The sequence below is a fragment of the Dipteris shenzhenensis genome, chromosome 4, assembly GCF_047967505.1.
Source record: "Dipteris shenzhenensis isolate YYH24624 ecotype China chromosome 4, Dip_SZ_1.0, whole genome shotgun sequence".
Classification (NCBI taxonomy): domain Eukaryota; kingdom Viridiplantae; phylum Streptophyta; class Polypodiopsida; order Gleicheniales; family Dipteridaceae; genus Dipteris; species Dipteris shenzhenensis.
In genome coordinates, this window is record NC_141599.1 from 38217300 (window position 1) to 38224430 (window position 7131).

A 7131-nucleotide genomic window follows, 5' to 3' on the forward strand; every position below is an offset into this window, starting at 1 on the left:
GTGAGTAGAAAATGATATGCTTCAATCTTTAACATCGTTTCTTCTACTCTCAAAGATCAACGGATAAAACGTGTATCGTTACCCACTCCAGCAGTAGTGTGGCACCAAAGAGGTCTTCTAAATCAGGAAATAGATGACTTCATTGGACAATATTTACATATCGAAAATGTATATGAAGGGGCCAAGGGAAGGACTATATATGATCCTTTGAATAATATTTTTGTGGAGCTACAACAATTACAGAGAAGAATGGAGGAGTTTTATAACATCACACTTGAGGAATGTAAAGGAGTTTTTAAGTTTGTTGTTAAGCTTGACGAATGTGAAATTGTAAAGAAAAAGAAGATAGAAAGAGTGACTATCACGTTGATGAATTGGGCACTTGATCCATCAATCACAAAGACCAGTTCAAAGTACTTTAGCATCCAATCAGAAAAACATGTATGGTGGTTGGGATCATTTGAGGTATGGATTTTCTTATTTTGGTGTTAGTATTTGTTGAATATACACGTATATTTTTTAATAAACTTCTACCATATCCTCTATTGTAATGGCAGGTGAAGACAGAGGACCATGAAACACTTAATTGGGTTTTTCACTAGACAGATATACCATCAACTATAAGGAGTCAAATTTTAGGGGGTCATCTTCATGTTCTAGGCAAAGGTGATTTCCAAGTAGAATGGCATATTGCAGGTGATCTTAAGACATTGAAGTGTATGTACAATATTAGTAAAGGGGGTAACTCCAAATCTCCTTGCTTGTATTGTAAACAACCAGCCAATGTCTTTGATTCCAAATGGTGGAGAAGAGCACCCAATAGGGACAAGGAAGATCCAAATTTTAAAGCAGTTCTTGATATTCCATTATGCAATGTTCACATTTTCACATTACATGCATTGTGTAGAGTTATTGAGAAACTTGTTTTTCTATATATTGGATTTGCTTGGAAACTTTGGGTTGAGGTGAAAAGAAAAGAGGCAATACAATCATTGGAAGTGGTATTATCACAAATTGGTCTACATGGTGGAGATGTTCATATAACAAAAGATCTTAAGAAATCTACAAATGGTAAAGAGGTACCTATCAAGCCATCCATTGGTGGAGTAAAGGCCCTAAGGTTTTTTTCACATCCACAAAATACAAGAAGAAAACAGGGTAGACAATCACAATATGTATCTAGAATAAAATACAATGTGTGGAAGCAAGTCCACAATGCAATAAAAGATCATCAGGTAGATGGGATGGCACGAGATGTGAAGGTTGAGGTATGGAGCTATACATACTATTGGCCATTGTGGTTGCATTTTGTTAGAGCTGGTTGGTGGCTGAAGCTCTAGAGCCTTGCAAATGGAGCATCTCAGCTGAAGCTAGGAGGTGTCATTGATCATGTCATTGGTGGAGAGTAGCTTGGCTTGTCGGTGTAGCTTTGGATGGAGGTCGGAGTGTTCATCGACTGTTTTGGACGTTGTTGCAGGATCAGGACCGTTGGATGGTGTGAGAAAGCTCTTCGCTGGAGACTAGAAGTGTTGGAGCACTGGGAGCTACAGAGTTACAAAAGGCCAGGTGCCTTGGAGATGGACTTGCTGCCTATTGTCGGCTGTCCAGAGGAACAGAGGATGGTGCCTTAGAGGGCCGCTGCTCACATAGGCTACGAGGAGCTGCTGACAGCGCGGAACCTATTGGTTGGTGACTGGCTTAAGAGCCTTAGTAGAGTTTGTTGCCGCTTGTGGTTGCAGATTTGTGGGAGTCACCGGTTCTGAAACTGTCGTGTGTTTCTGTCTTTGAGGAGCTTTGACGCTGTTGGAGCTGTGGAGCACTATGGGTTACCTTATCCTGCTTGAAGCTGCTTGTAGATGCTGCAGCTTGATAGGCCACCTTAGGAGCTTGCAAGTAGATAGGCAGCCTTACTTGCTAGTTGTATGCAGTAGGAGCTCGCCATTGGAGCTTAGAAGATTATGAATCTCTCAATCTAGAACATCTAAAAGTCTCTCGTGAAATGTATGATCTCTCCCTATCTCTCTCTCTTAGAGTACAAGGAATGGAAGGAACAAGAATTCTTCCACAAGAAGAATTTCGATACAATCTCTCGCTTACAAGAATGAAATCTCTCTCTCTCTTTCTCACTTGAAACTATCATAAGCACTCAAGCAATGAACGAAAATATGGATGGAAACTTTTCAAATGGAAGGAAATTCTATCACTCATCTAAAGTGAAAGAACTCTCGATCTCTCAAACTATCACACTCTCTCATACTCTCACATATGGATCGCAATGCCTTAGCGGAAGGCAAGGGAGCTTTGATACCATGAGAAAACATGTGTGCCTCAGGATATATGGAGCGCGCTAAGGTGGATGGAACCTATGTGGAAACATAATGAAGAGAGTGTTCATGACATGTACCTCAAGTCAATTAGGTTCCAAGATAGATTGGCTTGGACTTATAAACAAAATCTTGAGTGTATGTGCATTTCTCTCCTCAACAATACATGATAGGCTTCTTATATAAAGAGAGCCCTTAGAATAGTCAACACATGTGGGAGCCTCTAATCCACATCTCTCCTTGTGGATGTCCTCAATCCATCCTCACATCTATAGTCCACATACTAGGGTGGCTACTTTAATTCTTTCCTATACCATACCTTAGCCTCTAATTCATGTGCTCATGGCACCATATCTCAATAAGCTGGTCCATTCTATGGAAGAAAAGGACTTGCCAAATGTTTTATGTTGTTAACATGCTAAAATATTTTCTTTCAATGTTTCTTTTCTATTTAGCTTTGATATGATTACTTCTTGGATGCGTTACTTCACATATGCGAAGGCGCTTCTCATGTGTTTCCATGTCATTTTCAAGGCACTCGTTTGTTTCGAGGCTGAACTCATATGTTCTCTTTCATAACACTCAGTTGTGTCTCCGAGTATATGCAGGTTTGCATAGGTACCCGGATATAATTCAATGGACTGAATTCACATTGCATACCTACAAGATGAGTTTATCTGCTTTCTTTTTTCTAATCATCTATATTTATGAGTGTATGCAAGGTCTTGCTAGACCAGCGGTTTGTTCCTTCTTTGTCGATTAACTTATTGATGACTTACGGTATGTATTTACTTATTGGTTCATGTTTAATCTTCAAGCAAGGCATACTCTTATTTTGCCCTTTTATTACACCCTTTATGTGGTCAGGTATACGTATATGTCTTTCACAATGAACACATATGGCTGACTTATTGAGTACTCGTTTTGACGTAGTCATATTGCGTACTCGTCTGGACGTGGCAAGGTTCAACGTCTTTCAAATGAACACATATGGATTACTTATTGAGTACTCGTTTGGACATGGCACATATGGATTAATTATTGAGTACTCATTTGGATGTGACACATACTTATTTGGCTTTCACGATAAACATGTACGGATTACTTATTGAGTACTTGTTTCAACATGGCATCTATGGATTACTTATTGCATACTTGTTTGGGCATAGCAAGGTTTAAGGTCTTTAAGGTGACAATATTTATGAACACATATGGATTACTTCTTGAGTACTCGTTTGGACAGGCACATATGGATTATTTATAAGTACTCGTTTGGACATGGCACATATGGATTACTATTGAGTACTCATTTGGATGTGATCATCGTTATCAAATGCCCATTTTCTTGGTTACTTTCAGATGTTCTTTGTAATCTTGGATGCTCATTGTATTTTCGATTGTTCGGTACTTTCGGATGCGAAGAGGTTGTTATTTCATTCCCGCTATGATTATGTAACCTGTGTCTAATCCACACAAGCTTTTCTCTTGTCATACGTGTGTGGATTATGCTCATTGTATTTTTGGTTGTTCAGTACTTCTGGACGCGAAGAGGTTGTTATTTCATTCCCGCTATGATTATGTAAGCTGTGTCTAATCCACACAAGCTTGCCCCTTGTCTTATGTGCGTGGCTTATGCTCATTGTATTTTTGGTCATTCGGTACTTCCGCTATGAGGTTGTTATTTCATTCTCGCTATGATTATGTAAGCTATGTCTAATCCACACAAGCTTGCCTCTTGTCATACATGTGTGGCTTATGCTCATTGTATTTTTGATCGTTCGGTACTTCTGGCTACCCAGTTGTTCGCCCTGGCTTTGTGGACATCTCAAATGGTCCTTGCATACTCATCTTTGGAGTGGCCGAAGCAATTTCCTCATACATTCATCCTTGGTACAACAGAAAAGGATTCTTAAATATTTATTGTGTTTGTATACACCGCATGAAACGGGACATTTACTTGAATATTTGTTGTGTTTGTATACACTGCATAAAACTGCTCATTTTAGATGGATGAATTGTGCAAAACATGAAGGCATGATTTATATGTTGAGATATCGAGCTCCACTCGCGATATGCCAGGGTGACTGTTGTGCATTTATGTCACCGACTTGTTAGCTGGAGATGCGGTTGGTACACTGCCCACGAATAATAGCTGGATGACAGCTATCCTTATCTACACTAGTTCGTGGCTCAGTTAGTATGCCACCTTAGTTAGTTGAGTTTAGTTTGAGACCCACATATAGGGTTCTTCTATTTCTTTGTACTAGTGTTCTTTTGGCTTACACAACTAAGAAGAGAAAAACTGTTTTCAGCCTCCACCTTTGTGTGTATTCCCCCATTGTGATTGTGAGAAAGCCTCAAGTGAGACTCCTTCCCTCTCTCCCACTATCTGCACATGGTATCAGAGCCTTGTTCGTGGTAAGGAGCTCAAGAAAGCAAACCAAGTTCACAGTGTCCTGGTAAGAGGACCAGTGTTGCTTTCTTTTTCGAGTTTGGGAGCAAATCTCTGCAGGTAGCACAGCCGGAAGTGCAAGAGTGCACTGTCTCAGATTGAGATGCCCTTCGCGGTGTGGTGAGAGCGCAGTATATGCTGCGGGCAAGGGCGAAGCCCTTAGTGACTTTATTTTTTTGATTTGAGGCCATTTCGGGGCCCGTTTTGAAGGCGGAAGTTCTTCGTAGGCACTCTAAAAAAGGCCCTGTTTTTTGCTGTGCAACCACTACGCGGCTAGTCGGTGGAAAGGTGCCGCAGAAATTGCATTGTATGCCTGTGTGCAGAGATATTGGGAGTTGCAGATTCATGCCTGTTGCCTGTTGATGCAAAATCGTCACTAGGAAGTGACTGTGTGGTGAAATACCACTTTCGTCAGTTTTGCAGATCTGCCCGTGTGAGGCAAAAGCTGTGTTTTTTGCAGTGACAGAATATTTTGCAATGTTCTGTAATGGCGATTCTCTTTCACAGATTGTCACTGAAAAGCTTGACAAGAACAACTTCCAAGCATGGAAGTTTAGAATGACAAATTTCTTGATGGGAAAAGGCTATTGGGAATTCATTACAGGAAATGAAGAAGAACCTGTTCTTCCTAATGTTCCCAGTCAACAGGAAATGCAGGCATTCAAAGGATGGCAGAAGAGAGCGAGGAAAGTTATGTACTAGCTGTCTATCAGTATTTCGGACTCCATGATTGTGCATATTCAGGATGCAAGTACGCCAAAGGAGGCATGGGATACTTTGGCAAAAATGTACAGCACAAATACGCAAGCCAGGAAAATGCAACTCAAACAAGAGTTGCACAATGTGCAGAGAGAAAATTTGAGCATAAATGACTACCACATGAAAGTGAAGAAAATTGCAGATGCACTTGCTTCCATTGGGTCGCCAGTGGATGATGATGATTTGGTTTCTGTGACCTTGAATGGTCTAGGAAAGGATTATGCATAGTTCCGGACATCCATTGCCGTCCGTGAAAAATTTCCTGATTTTGAGGAGCTGATTGCTCTTCTAATTTCTGAAGAGCAGAGAAATGGTGGTGCATCTTCTTCAGCAGGAACTTCAAAAGAAACTGTCTTCTACTCAATTGTTGGCAGAGGTAGAGGCACAGGTAGAGGAGGCCGATCTGCAGGCCGTGGTAGAAATCAGAATATGCAGCAAACGCAAGAAAACCAGTCCTATGCAGGAGGACGTGGTAACTCTAGAGGCAGGGGGAGCCAAAGAGGCCGTGGTGGATGGCAGAGAAGCCAAAATGCAAACAGCAATGTTGAATGCTACTATTGTGGCAAAATGGGTCATATGGCTAAGGACTGCTACAAAAAGCAGAATGACATTATGAATGGAAAATTGCAGCAAGGCAATTATGCATCTTCTAGCAGGCAGGGTGATGACAAAAATGAGCATCTATTTATGGTGCAGCATATGACCAATTCTGTGACAAGTGCAGAAGAACAAAATGATGTGTGGTATGTTGACTCAGGTGCGTCAAACCACATGACAGGTCATGCAGAATGGATGCAAGATGCAAGGAAAATGGAAAAGCCAGGATTTGTGGAGACTGGTGATGATACTGCACATCCTATTGTGCAGATTGGCAAAATTCCTTTGTCTATGCAGGATGGGAAAAAGAAATACTTGTCTGATGTATTTCATGTCCCGAACATCACCAAGAACCTGGTTTCTGTTGGTCAGATGGTTGAGTAGGGCTTGCAGGTCAGATTTAATCCTCATGGATGCTTTGTTGAGGATATGAAAAATAATGGTCGCTTGATAGCAAAAGGAAAGAAGAAGGGCAGGATGTTTACGTTGGATGCAGACATGCCTGAATTGAGTGCAGCAATGTTTGCACATGGGACCAGTGTAGTTGCAGATATTGATATCTGGCACAAACGCATTGGTCATGTTAATATACAGTGACTTAAATCAATGCAAGCCCAAAATATTGTTGCAGGATTGCCTAAATTCAAGGTTGCAGAAATGCACAAGGTTTGTGAAGCCTATCAATTTGGGAAACAGGCAAGGAAACCTTTTCCTAGGCATGTTCAAGAGAGTAAAAAGCCATTGGAATTAATCCACTCTGATGTGTGGACTACAAAAGCTGCATCTATTGGAGGCTGTCACTATTTTGTCACATTTATTGATGACTTCAGCAGAAAACTGTGGGTGTATTTTATGAAAAAGAAAAGTGAAGTGTTTGGGCACTTCAAGGCTTTCAAAGCTATGGTTGAAAAAGAAACAGGCCTGCAAATAAAATGCCTAAGGTCAGATGGAGGGGGAGAGTACCTCTCAAATGAGTTTGCAAGGTTCTTGCAGGAGCAT

At 40.9% G+C, this 7131-nt stretch overlaps 1 pseudogene; it reads left to right on the forward strand.

Annotated features, from left to right (window-relative positions):
• Positions 1-228: 228 nt before the first annotated feature.
• LOC147902821 (uncharacterized) lies at positions 229-1798 on the forward strand (annotated as a pseudogene).
• The last annotated feature ends 5333 nt before the right edge of the window (positions 1799-7131 follow it).